This window comes from Stomoxys calcitrans, chromosome 4 (genome assembly GCF_963082655.1).
Source record: "Stomoxys calcitrans chromosome 4, idStoCalc2.1, whole genome shotgun sequence".
Taxonomy (NCBI): Eukaryota; Metazoa; Arthropoda; class Insecta; order Diptera; family Muscidae; genus Stomoxys; species Stomoxys calcitrans.
The window spans coordinates 185,519,174-185,533,746 of record NC_081555.1 but is presented as its reverse complement, the minus strand read 5'-3'; the positions used below and the strand labels follow the sequence as shown (position 1 = coordinate 185,533,746).

General features: G+C 37.7%; 1 long non-coding RNA gene across 1 annotated transcript; it reads right to left on the bottom strand.

The window, feature by feature from the left end:
- Positions 1-700: 700 nt before the first annotated feature.
- Positions 701-3,483, bottom strand: LOC106082423 (uncharacterized). The gene is made up of 3 exons (XR_009397991.1): positions 3,379-3,483; positions 1,053-1,320; positions 701-986 (listed from the first exon to the last, which is right to left on the bottom strand). It is a non-coding gene; the product is annotated as an uncharacterized LOC106082423 (long non-coding RNA).
- Between the last annotated feature and the right edge of the window lie 11,090 nt (positions 3,484-14,573).

The following is a 14,573-nucleotide window of genomic DNA, read 5'->3' as shown; positions in this document are numbered from 1 at the left end:
CTGCCAGTGGCGTAGTCTTCGATTGGCGTAATTTTGGTATTGTCATCTGGATGATCATGCTACACAGATTTATCAAAACTAAAGGACAGAGTGGGCCCGGGGATCTACATTGAGATCCCAGGGACTGAGATCTGCCTAACCATAATACGGTCCTGAAGGCTGTGATCCGAGCGATCATGGAATGCGTGAGGTGGTGTGGTTTAAACGTGAGGACGTCGATTATGAACATATTCACGGACAGTAAATAACAGGGAAATAACAACTAAGACGATAAGGTCGCGAATAGTCATGGAGTGTATGAAGGAGATTAACGCTTTCTTGAGGATGGAACGATCCGCATCGATTGGGTGACGGGCCATAGCAAAGTAAGGGGAGATGAAGGAGCAGACAATTTGACAGTGGAATGCCGTCAAAAAATCAGCCTTTCGGGTCGACGCAGTTCGAGTTATCCCATTTTAGACAGGTGCTGCGTTAACGCATTAGTAATTTGGCGGACATTTGCATGTACGTATTAGCCATATGTTACTAACTTATATTGAATCATATTTTTTACGTATTGCCCTACAGTCTACAGAATAATACAGAAATAATCATATATAATAATTTTTTTCAAAAAGTTGCCTGTGGTATTTTTTTTTATATATATTCTCGTAAAATTAGCCCAAAACATTTTTTTTGGAAAAAATTAAAAAAAAAATAATCACCTTTTTAAAACCTTTATATCTTGATGAAAAATGAGATGTCATTATATTAATACTACTACATAAAAACATCGAGTGTACCTTTTATTCTTCATGAAACCGAAAGCTTCTTATACGAGTACGCAAAGTTTCAAAGAGATTGCACCACAAGAAGGGGTATTAGTCTAAAATGGGTTAATGGCGTGGGCTACGAACACGTCTGTGACACTGCGGAACGGCGAAATGGTAGGTAGGACGACGAAAATCATATGGGGAGATTGGGATCGTAAGAAGACGAGACTATTACTGAAAAGAAATAAAAAGGAGGTCAATATAGATTTCGGTGGGGGGCACATAGGACTACGAGCTCACTTATGTAAAATCGGTGCGGCAAGAAATAGCACATGCAGGGCATATGAGGAAGATTATCAGACGTTGGAGCTCTTCCTACGTAAAAAGTTGCCCGTCTTTTGCGGCTAACAGACACCAGCACTTGGGTGGGGACACAATATCACACATGAACCAACTTAAGGGCGTGGTATGGAAAAAAATTAGGGATTCTGTAAGTAGCACGGAATTCCTGACCTCTTTCGAGGTTACTTTAAACCGATTACTGGCTTAGGTGTATGTCCATAGTGCACTGTGGGCGGAAATTAAAAATTTTCGGCAAAAATTATTAACAATCAATGGTATTTCTTATAAAAAAAATTACAAAAGATTTTGGAAAAAATTGGTCCAGATTTAGATATAGCTCCGATACATAAATTTATCCGATAAGTACGATTATGGCTATAGCCATAATTTTGCTCCGATCTTTTCAAAGTTTTGCATGGGATATTCTATTTGATAACGCAATATATGAATGCTAAAAATTCTATCCTAATCGGATCACATATATCTTTCATCCGATAAGCAATTTTTTAGCTGCAGTAGCCACAATTTTGCTCCGATCATTACAAAATTTGGTATAAGAAGATATTTATTTTCGTGAGCAAAATTTTATCAAAATCGGTTCAGATTTAGATATAGAATCTTTGAAATTCATATACCTTAAAAGAATATATAATCAACGAAATATTTGAAATTTCAACTCTGTTACCGGTTGTTTAAATTTTGTAAACATTAGCAGCGGTTTTCTAATAATCAGGTTTGTCAGATTTTATAATTACTTGTGATTTTTACTCTCCAATTTTATTATAGCATTTAAAAAATTTAATTTTTGAAATTTATTTTTTTGCCACTGTTTTACGATTTTCGCCAATAATGCAGTGGCATGCAGCTGGTTAATATCCGCACCCTCTTTTCAACCTAGCCTGTGGTCTTAAGAACCTCAATCTGCAGATCGGACTATATGGCGGCAAATCCAAATATGATCCGATTTGACCCCTTCTAGTACTTAATAAGCGTATTGAAGAAATGCGTATTCTATTCGATATCTTAATTTTTGAAGGCTATAGCGTGATATCAACTGACGGTCGGCCAAAGGACATCGTTAAATCATATTAGAATTTTACGACTATTGAAAATTTTTATACATTTTGGGGTCAGGAATAGATATTTCAATGTGTTGCAAGCAGAATGACTAAATTAATAATGTAATATATATTCATCACCAAACAACATGGTCGTAATATAAAGATAGTATTTGCATAGTAGCAATTGCAAATAGTAGTATACAACTTGGCAATTTCGCCCAATACGACAGATGTCATATCGACGATTCCACAAAGTTCAAAAACGATTTTTTCAAATATAAGAAAGTTTGGGCTTTCTGATATTTGAATTGAGGAAATATATGCAAACTGTAATAACTACGGTTGACTACATTATTGCAAATTACCCAAAATCTTACGAACATATATATGGAAGCTATATCTAATTTTCGAGCAAAATTCTCAGCTAATGTGGTGTCGTCGAAGAAAGCGTTGTTCAAAATTTTGGCAAGATTGGTCAAACAATGCGCTTGCAGTGGCTCTCTTGGTGAAAATCTGGCGATATACATATGTGACAGCTATATTTAAATCTGGGCCGATTTCTATGAAATTCACCAGTAATATCGAGAGTCATAAGAAAATCTTTTTTGCAAAATTTCGAGAGAATCGGGCAAAAAATGAGCACTTTCTTGCAATATATCTTAAAATCGGACGAACATATACATACCAAAATCTGAACCGATTTCGAGCAAACTTCTCAGATACTGTGGCAGTCGCCGAGGAAAGCGTTTTGCAAAATTTTTTGCAAGATGGGTCAATAAATGCCCATGCTGTGACTCTAGAAGGGCGATATACATATGTAACAGCTATATGTATGAGAGCCATGTCTAAATCTGAACCGACTTCGAGCAAACTTTATAGACATTGTGGAAGTTGTACAAAATTTTGGGAAGATATATATATATATATATATATAGAGTCCTTAAAAATGCTTCTTGTCCAATTTCGAGAGAATCCAGAAAACAAATGACCATTTTATTGCATTATTACTGCAAATCGGATGATCATATATATGGAAGCTATATCCAAATCTGAACCGATTTTTCCAATTTCAATAGGCTTCGTCTCTAGGCTGAAAAACACGCCCATACCAAATTTGAAGACGATCGGATGAAAATTGCGACCTGTGAGTACACATTAACATGGACAGACGGACATAGCTAAATCGAATCAGAAAGTGATTCTGAGTTGATCGGTATACTTACCAATCGGTCTATCTCTCTTCCCTTTGTGTGTTACAAACTAATTCACTAAGTTATAATACCCTGCACCACAGTAGTGGTGTAGGATATAAAAAAAATATAAAATCCAAATTTTGGATTTGAATATTGTGACATTTTATCATATAACTACGCCATAATATCCAAAGACAACTTTGTCGCAAGGCCCAACTTTTATGCCATAACACCCATATCGAAAAAATGTCATAAAATCCACAAAATTTCCATTGAATTTTTGGGGCTTTATAACATTTACTTAAATATAATATTGGTTACAAAATTCTGAAAATGTCATAATATCGAATATATATCCACTGAGTTCCCTATTTAGAATAAAAAAGTTATTTTTATGTACAAAATGTTTGACTTTAGTTTGCTGTTGGAACTTTGAGAGAGGAGAAAATATTAAGCCCGCCCAAATACCGGTTAATTTCCCCCTCTTTAGAATTTAGAATGCACAGATCATTTTGATTTAGAAAAATTTTAATTATATTTTACTGTTGGACCTATGAGAGGGGAGACAACCATAAGCCTGGTCAAAGGCATTGGTTAACGTTTTTTCCAAATAAAAATGACCTTTACATTCGCAAGAGGGGGAAATGCTCATAGGTCGTCGAACATTGCATTGAACTATTGCATTCCAATGAGTGGTAAATTAAAGGTCCAAAATCGTTGCCATAAAATGTCACTGTGCCCCAAAAAAGGTCATATCGACCATATGAGCCAAAGATCACTAAAGGTGATAAATTTTTCAATGAGACATTTCCATTGGTGAAAGACTCTTTACTTGGTATTAAGAGTTTTTATACCCTCCACCATAAGATGGGGGGTATACAATTTCGTCATTCTGTTTGTAACTACTCGAAATATTCGTCTGAGACCCCATAAAGTATATATATTCTTGATCGTCGTGAAATTTTATGTCGATCTAGCCATGTCCGTCCGTCTGTCTGTCGAAAGCACGCTAACTTCCGAAGGAGTAAAGCTAGCCGCTTGAAATTTTGCACAAATACTTCTTATTAGTGTAGGTCGGTTGGTATTGTAAATGGGCCATATCGGTCCATGTTTTGATATAGCTGCCATATAAACCGATCTTGGGTCACGACTTCTTGAGCCTCTAGAGTGCGCAATTCTTATCCGATTGGAATGAAATTTGGCACGACGTGTTTTGCTATGATATCCAACAACTGTGCCAAGTATAGTTCAAATCGGTCCATAACCTGATATAGCTGCCATATAAACCGATCTTGAGTCTTGACTTCTTGAGCCTCTAGAGTGCGCAATTCTTATCCGATTGGAATGAAATTTGCACGACGTGTTTTGTTATTATATCCAACAACTGTGCTAAGTATGGTTCAAATCGGTCCATAACCTGATATAGCTGCCATATAAACCGATCTTGGGTCTTGACTTCTTGAGCCTCTAAAGGGCGCAATTCTTATCCGATTGGAATGGAATTTCGCACGACGTGTTTTGTTATGATACCCAACAACTGCGCCAAGTATGGTTGAAATCGGTCCATAACCTGATATAGCTGCCATATAAACCGATCTTGGGTCTTGACTTCTTGAGCCTCTAGAGGGCGCAATTCCTATCCGATTTGGCTGAAATTTAGCATGACGTATTTTATTTTTACTTTCAACAACTGTGTCAAATAAGGTTCAAATCGGTTCATAATCTGATATAGCTGCCATATAAACCGATCTGGGATCTTGACTTCTTGACCCCTAGAGGTCGCAATTATTATCCGATTTGCCTGCAATTTTGTTCGACGGATCCTCTCATGACCATCAACAAACGTGTTTATTATGGTCTGAATCGGTCTATAGCCCGATACAGATCCCATATAAATCGTTCTCTCTATTTTACTTCGTGAGCCCCAATGGGCGCAATTCTTATACGAATTGGCTGAAATTTTACACAGGTCTCCAACATATAATTTAATTGTTGTCCGAACCGGACCATATCTTGATATCGTTTTAATAGCAGAGCAACTCTTTTCTTATACCCTTTTTGCCTAAGAAGAGATGCCGGAAAAGAACTCGACAAATGCGATCCATGGTGGAGGGTATATAAGATTCGGCCCGGCCGAACTTAGCACGCTTTTACTTGTTTTCTATTAAACGGACGTTTAATAGCTCCTTAACTTTGCACCTAAGATTTCGGGGAAAGGCAATGTTGTACAATAGTTATAGATACAGAATTGCCTTACAAATAGCAGCATTTTTAAGTATTGATGTATTTACGAAACTAAATTTAAAAATAAATGTTTCAAAAAAATAATAATTGGGCAGTCATTTGCGAAGTAAATTGATAATCAATCAGCGACCAAAATTCGAAACGGATGTTTATGTCCGTTAGTACAAAGCAACATAAAATTTAAAATATCACCTTTATTTTTGAAGTTTTGGGTCTTTGGCTCGTTACCCTTCCTTAAATTATTCGAGCAAGAAAAATTTTAATTTTCAGCCTACTTTTTTTTGTGTAAGAGCGTCCTTAAATATTCATATTTAAAAAGTTAAGTGTCTTGGTAAGTTTCACAAAGAAAAGCAATTAGTAGTCATTTGGAACGTTAATTGCTATTCATTCTGCGATCAATAATAGTAAATAGTAATAAATAGCGAAATCAATTTTAAGTTTATGATGTTCTTCCAAAGACTTGCTTCTTTCGTTCAAAGATATTAAAAAAATCCTTCGATAAAAAAAATTACAATGTAAGTCTGAAAATCAATCCATGTGACAGCTGCCCTTTTTTGAAAATATACAGCTCGGAAGTTGATGCTAAAAAATGTACCAGCAAACTGCGTAACAAAAATTTCAAAAAGGATAAAAAAACAGTAAATCTTGCAAAAAAAAATTAAAACTCCGATTAAAAATTAAATGCCGATTTTTAGAAAATGTAACAATTAGGTACATACATTATTTTAAAGAAAATATCAGCAATGTAGGTCTACCAATAACAAATCCTGTCCATGAACATTCCACCAATGAACAGGGGCAAGCTTCTCACATAACCACCGCTGAATATTTTGTTCGGATGGTCCCGCCAGGATTCAAACCCAGGCATTAAGCATCAGGCTAATATCTATGCTACATTGATCTCCGCAATCTAGGTTTATCATTAGAATATTTCTTAACACAAGCCAAAAACCAAGAATTCACAATTATTCACAATGTTATTCACAATGTTGACTATATCCTCTCCTACAACCAGATTGCTTCTGGTTGAGGAAAGAATTTTCCAACATGTCCAGCATTCGTTGTAAGTTCTAGTACTTTCGATTAACCCACTAGTGTAATTGTCCTTTAATCGGGCGTTTGTATTTCTTACGCTAAGTGTTCATTTATATGAATAGTTTGGACAAGTTTCAAATTAAAAGATCAAGTTTACTAACAAAAATTGTTCGAAAAATAAAAAATTCTATTCTTCTTGGGCATTGCGAATATTTAACACCACATTACTTTGAGAATTTGCATTGCTCTGACCTACCTAAGAAACCGAAACCGAAACCCTGGATAACGGACTACCATACACAAGCAACAACAATAGCCGTAATCACAGTATTCAATTGCTCCAAATTTTTATTGGAGGCAACGAATAAAGAGACCTTTTTGGCATTAGATCCGGATTTGCCAATGGGACCGGTCACCTGAGCGGAACAAGCTTAATTGATTCAGAAAAATGTTCTAAGCTGATTCGTGAGTCCATCTATACCGGCTGTCTTTCGAGGTGACAGCAAAATGCACACAATCACTTAACCCAAGCCCTGTCCTCCTAGGGTGGCAGGACTGCTGTTATGGTCGACATAACAACAATGCTGTCATAATTTGAAAGCGGATTTCCGGAGCATTGCAAAGGACACACGCACACAGTTGCCATGTTCGCTCACACAAATGCTTTCAATGAGAGGCATTTGCCACATAATTTGCACAATTTGTGTATTTTAATGTATTGTATCGTTCCTCCTGTTTTGGCATTGTCCTTGTGCTGAGCGCTTTGGTGTTAATAAGTCTGCCACGACAATAGGAAGGATGGGGGATAATAACACCCGATACAATCTGTATCATCTTCGTCATTATTGTTGTCGTCGACGCCGATGTCAGGCCACATCGACATCGTCCGCTTCACAAAAGGGATGAAGACAATTTAGAAAATGCGTTGAAATATTTTGTTGACAAAGCTTTGGTTTAAGAGAGAGAGAGAGACACACAAAAAAAGACAGACAGCAACCGAACGGCAACAACAAAAAACTAAATCAACATATTGTATTTGTTCAGTCACGTTGGTAATTGCCGCCACATGGCGTCCTTCACAACAGCCAACAGTTATGACAAGGAATAGAGAATACGCACTGCATCATCCCCATCATCATCATCAGCAGCAGCAGCAATAGTGGCCGGGGGAAGAAGGACCAAGTGGAGCGTTTAAGACCACACTCCTGCTACCTTCAGCAGCTCCTTCCCCACCACCAAGTCCTCAATTTGCACAAGAAATAACTTCATATTACGATGAGAAAGTAACGAACGGCCTGAAAGGCGATGCCAGTCAAAAGCGATATAAAGTTTAATCAAGCTAAAGAGGGACACCACCAAATTAAAGTTAAACAAGGGAATAGCAACGAATTGCCATTCGTAGCTTCAATCCAATGGATACCCCAATACGACTCACCCCCACTGCTACCTCCACTTCCCTAGAGTGCAGAGCCCACATGCCATATGTATAAACATTTACCTAAATCATCATTATTATCTGATGTATGTAACTCTCAATTTGTTAAGTAATCACAGGGCGAAGGTTGCCGGAGTACCGGGGCGACGGGAGGTGTGGGCGTGTCTCCCACCACTAGCTCCATGTGTGGACATTTATATGTGTGTGTGTGTGTGTGTGTCTGTGTAAACAAATACAATTTAAGTAAAACCTACAAATATTGATGGCAAACACACGCTCCCACACCCCACACGTCCAATGGATTGTTATTGCAGAGATTTATACTCGCATGTTGCAAACACACACACACACACACGCACACACTTTGAGGGGTCATAAGGATAAATATCTATGTGTGTTCGAGTGTTGGTGGCGTAACTTGAATTTTGTCTTGGAACTTTTGTCTTTGAGCGTCCTAAAACAACAATAATCATGGTCATGCCAATGCCAATACCACAGCCGCAGCCAGTAGCAATACGGAGACATCGAAAGGACATCGATGGCACAGCCAGCGAAGAGACATCCTTGGGCGAAGGACATCTGCGAAAACAATAACTTCGAGTCGGACCAAAGCAATTCATACAGTATCGGTATGTGAAAAATCCTGCAAGACAACACTTAAAATAACAAATCACAAGATGCGTAATGAAGGCACACAAACACAAACACAAATTGTTGTTTGTAGTTTGTTGTTTGTGCAAGGGCTCGACTTTCATGCTCGCCTCTCAGGAAGGAGATCTTAGTTGTTACATCGATGAAAGTGCTCTGACAACAATAAAAATCTGAAATCCGAAGCGAGCGTCTGCCGACCCTCACTCCACGCGCCAACAACAAACTGCCAATCCGTGTAGGACATGGGTGTAGAACGGTTCCGAGACAACTCTGCGGGCTCTCCGCACTTTGTATGGTAAACACACAAATATGACAGCAAACAATCGAAGGAGGAAATACAACGGCAGCTTGTAGGAAAATAAAAATTAATCCGCAGCAAGAAAAATGTTTATATGGGATGTTTATCCACCGCAGCAATTTTATTTCAAAACGACTTAAAAAGGACTTGACATGGGGGCTTATTGTTACCAATGTGGTCAAGCTAAGGGTATTATCCAGTGGGCGGAGTATGCCCACCCCCACCACCACAGACCAATATGTAGTTTTAATTTTAAGCGAACGACGCAAGGACAACAACAACTAAAAACCTATCAAATTTCATTGAATTGGTCAATACTTGCTGACCATCACAAAAGAGTAACGAAAACTGTTCCACTCAATTGGAATATTTTTGGTTCACTTGACGACCAATTAAATTTTCAATAGAATTTCACTTAGTCATCGGTATTATCATGTCCTGGTATTTACCAAAATTATATTTCCTTGCAAAGACCAGGACGTATGGTTCACGCCGTACAACTACGATGAAAGACAACTTTGATAAAAGACTCTGCTACATTGCAATTGGATTTCGTCAAGTCCATAGGAAATTTTAAACAGAATGAGGCTGATTTAATTTCGAAAATTGTTAAAAAGTTCTATGAAATAAGGGAAATGTGGGCGACTCATTCAACCTAACCTAAGGGACGGACCAATCGTCGCACAGTGGGAGAAAACCGAAAAATGCTAGAAGAAAATATGCCGTGTGAGAATGGGTAGAGATATCTCTTTGAAATTTGAAATGGTTAGAGCTGAGGTGTTAAAGAGATCGTGTGCAAAATGTCAAGACCCTAGATTGTCCGGGCGGCTTTCGGTATGCCCCTAAGTTGGAAGTCGGACAGTAGAATTGTCCGATTTTCACACCAGTAAGCGTCAAGAATTTGTTAGAAAAAAAAATTTGCTTGTCGATGCCTTGTTTGTTATAAAGTTTGATAAAAACAGAAAGTTCTTACAAAGCAGAGGGACCCTAATAGACATGGCCACTTATCTGAGGTGGACATTGAATTGGTTCAACATGAACATAATGTCAAACGCATGAAGGAGGAACAGCGCCTTGCTAAATATGTTCACTACAAAAATCATTCAACATTCCACCCAGGAACAGAGGCAAACTTCTCACATATCAATGAGTGCAGTCCGATTCAAGTTTAAGCTCAATTATAAAGGGCCTCCTTTTTATAGACGAGTCCGAACGTCATGCCGCAGTGCGACAGGTCTTTGTGGAGAAGTTTTTGACTGGCACAGTACCTCACAAAAGTTGCCAGCATTAGGAGGGGAAAACCACCGCTGGAAATTTTTTTTCTGATGGTCTCGCCAGGATTCGAACCCAGGCGTTCAGCGTCATAGGCGGACATGCTAACCTCTGTGCTACAGAGGCCTCCAACTCAAAGAGAGAGAGAATGAAACATTCCTGGGTATATATTATCACTGAGATATATTATCACTCCAAAATTGCTATCAGCATCAGATATTTATTTTCTGAATTTTGTAATTTTGAAGCCCATACAATAAGTAATGAGAAAACCAGTTGTTATTATTGAAACAACAATCGCGATCCTTAGACATAACGTTGATGAGTTTCGATAAATCGACAAACAATCAAAGAATTCGGAGGCGTATGCTAATAGAGAGTGTAAGATCCCAAAAAGATGTTTTCCAAAATAAGGAGCACTGGATAGCAAACTCTTGCCGGCATTAGATGCACACAAATCTAAAGAAGAACGTCTACCTATAGATAATTTAATAAAAAAAAACTGAACATTTTATTGGCGTGTCGAAATTAGACAACTCTTCTGATCGTGAACAAGCCCGTGAACGATTTGTAAAACGATTGGTGATTGAAATCTTGGCGATAAGGCGCAAATTCTTTGTTGCAATACAACTGCATCCAATATAGGTTGCATAATGGCGCTTGAGTCCTTCTGAAAATAGATAGTGAAAATAGACATGTGACGTCACCACGTTTTTTAATTGGGTTTATAAGGAGTATTTAAAGCAAAGGTAAAAATCACATGTCTGGAAATTCCATTATTCAAAAAGTTTAAAAGAAAGTTGAAAAAAAGATCCTGAAAAAATACAGAGCTTTGCCATCAACAACTTTATTCAGTGTGAATGCTGCTAATAGCATTGTCGATAGCGAGCGCAAAGAGACTGTTCGAATTCTACCGACCTGAGTTAACTAAAGAATTAATAAGAGGGGACTATCGATAATATTTCTAGTGGAGACCCAGATAGTACATTCAAGATTCATGGCATGGTCGATAGCGAGAGCAATTTACTCTGTAAAATTATCACAGTAATATGAGTAGAGTCGTACTATGCTTTTGTATATATGGAAACTATATGCACATCAGAACCTATTTTGATCAAATTGAACATAGGTGTGACGATACAGGGTGCGACAAAGAAACTTACTCAATTAATAAAAACAAATATTCTTCAGTTTACCCTACACCACCAATGTGGTACAGGGTATTATAACATTGTTTTTTGCAACGCTAAGAAGGAGAAGAGCAAGACCCATTGATAAGTATACCTCCTGATTCATTTTAGCTATGTATATTTATCACTTAAAAAAAATGTTTATATTTTTGTAAATTTAACATACAAACATCTGCAATTTTGTAAACATGTAAATTTGTAATGTAAGGTTACCATTTTTATGCCCTCTACCATAGGATGGGGGTATACCAATTTCGTCTTTCTGATTGTAACTCCTCGAAATATCCGTCTCAGACCCCATAAAGTATATATATCCTTGATCGTCGTGACATTTTATGTCGATCTAGCCATGTCCGTCCGTCTGTCGTACGGACGGAGATAGCCCTAGCTGGTGGCATCAGTTCTAACTGTGCACGCCTTTAGTGCAAAATTTCATTAAAATACGTCCATATATATCTTACATCTGATATGACCTTTTAAGTCTGTAGAAGCAAAAGTTTTGATCCATGAGGTGTTTTATGTGACGTCCGAAGAGGCGTGCAAAACTTCAAAAATCGGTTCACATTTAGGTATAGCACACATATATATGCTTCATCCGATATGGCCTTTGAAAGCCACAGTTTTGGTTCGAACTTTTAATAAAAGTAGTGTGATTTATTTATAGCATCCAGATCTACCCGGCTGAGATTCATTTATATATTTCATCCGATATGAACTTTTGAGACTATAGTAGCAACAAATTTGGTCGGATCTCTACAAAATTTTTCGTGTTATATTTGACATCCCAATGCGTGAGCAAAATTTCGTAAAAATCGATATAGATTTAAATATAGCTCCCATACATGTATATCTTTTATCCGAAATAGCCTTTTAAGGTTATTGAAGTCACAATTTCGGTCCTATCTAAACAAAATTTTGAGTGAAGTGTTATATTTGATGTCGGCAAACTCGGTGCCGATTTTCATATACATAGCTCCCAAATAAATCTTTCATCCGATATGGCCTTTTAAGATCCTATTGTAAGAAAATCTTACAAGGTTTTATTCGATATATCAAAACGTATGCAAAATTAAAGTGTGACTATATTTCTACATACATTATATGTATTAAAAGTAGTACATAATGTAAAAATTTTAATAAAGATTTCATTCATTTTTCTGAATTTTTTTTTTTTTTTTTTTTTTGAAAAACTTTTCTATATATATATACAGATTTTGCTGTGTTTTATTGAAACATCTTGAAAAAAGCTAGACATACCTTCGTATTTAAATATGTTGACCTAAAAGAAATCCCTAACTTTGCGATATCTCAAGAACCGTCCTTGAGCCCAACTTGGACTTATTACATTCCATTGATTGTGATTCTTCGACCTATCAAAAAGCTTTCGTCCATCGTCTCTTGCTCGACGTCTATGTATATATTTGTTTTGGCTATACCTCTGCATGCTGAATGTTGCAAAATAATTAGAAGCAAGCCATTACTGACGGCAAAGGCTATGTCACTTGACTCCACTGCTTCGTAATTAGCAAATACAACGACAGACACTGTCACCGCTGTACAACAATCTGTTCGACACCTCCAAGTCGCAGCTAAGCAACATCTGCGACCCGTATGGAGCAACTCCCAGTAATTGTTGTTGATGGCAAATAGCATTCGTTCAAGAAGACGGCAAATTTTAAATGGGAAAACACAAATAACAAAGTTGAAGCCAATGAGCCAGCAGGTCACTTGGAACAAACAACGGCCCCAGAAAGGAAAAGCTATGTCAAGATTTAAGCACCGCCATTCATAGACCAAATTCATTAAGAGACAAAAGCCGATTTTCCCAGCCATCCACACAGGCCCACAAGCAATATCGTGCAACTACTCACTTCCCCCTCTGCCCCTGTCTGAGGCGAACTCCGGCTATGGTAACCCCCAAAAAAAGTTTGCAGCCAGTTCTATTTTCATTCGTTCGTTAACACGACAAAACTGACTGAATTACAAGAAAACATAAGGACAGATAATAACGCAGACTGCGCGATTTGGCTCGAGATGGAGCCATGGGCTCCCCTTCCGTCTGATGGCGAACACGCACACGGTGTGTACGCACATTTCACGGCAGTGTTGGTGAATTGTAAATGTGACGCTTTAAGGGGCCAGCAAATGAATTGGTGTTGATGACAATGGCCACTTTGTTTTGTTGCCTTAAAATGTTAAGGCAGCAAATGTGCCAATTATCGGAAGCGAACAATAACGCTTATAACCTAAAGACATTGACGCCCATTCCTATCCTGGCTCGCTGCCCGAATTACTTCTGGTCTGAGGTTATGTCTAAATTATTTTTTTTAGGTGTACTTTGGTCCTTGCCAACCAAAAAGAGTGCGCGTTTGTTTGGGTGGAATGTGTAAGAAGTGGGGATGCAAAGTATTTCCCACAAAGAGCGTTCAACACGAAAATATTTTCATATCGTTTCCTAAACAATATTCAAGCTTTACTAATACATTTGTTAAACTAACCAAAGATGGAACTTCGTCAAGCATTGTAAAGTAAAGCAATCGACTGAGAATCGACCGATTACGATTTTCTCATGTCCATCTCTGTGACTGCGTATTCTTTATACTGAAGATAGAATTCGTGTCACTTCGTCCGACATATATTACGGCAATGTTGATATCGCTTTGCTATAACGAAGCTGTATTGTCACTCCATACTAACAATTGCTTATGGATCCTTTCATAGAATCTTCACCTCTGACTCTAGGCGCTTTAGCAGTTGACTACACCAGTGAGTTTTATTGGTAAAAAGAGCAAACACGTTTGCTGTAACAACAGAAAATCTGTTCAGATATTGCCATATTTGCACATAGATCTTGCCCAAATTAAGACTAACATCTTACGTTTGAAAGCTCTTTGCTACCTCCTCCTCCTCCCACCGCAAAAGAATATATACTTCATTGCAAATTCTCATTCGGCCAAGCCTTGGCCATCCCTCTGTCTTAATTTCTTAATCAACTTTGAATTTGCACAAACTCACTCGCCTTATTGATGTTGCGATGAGTAACTTCATATGGGCGAAATCGGCTTACTTTCCAATACCGTATCGCTGTGCAAAATAATGA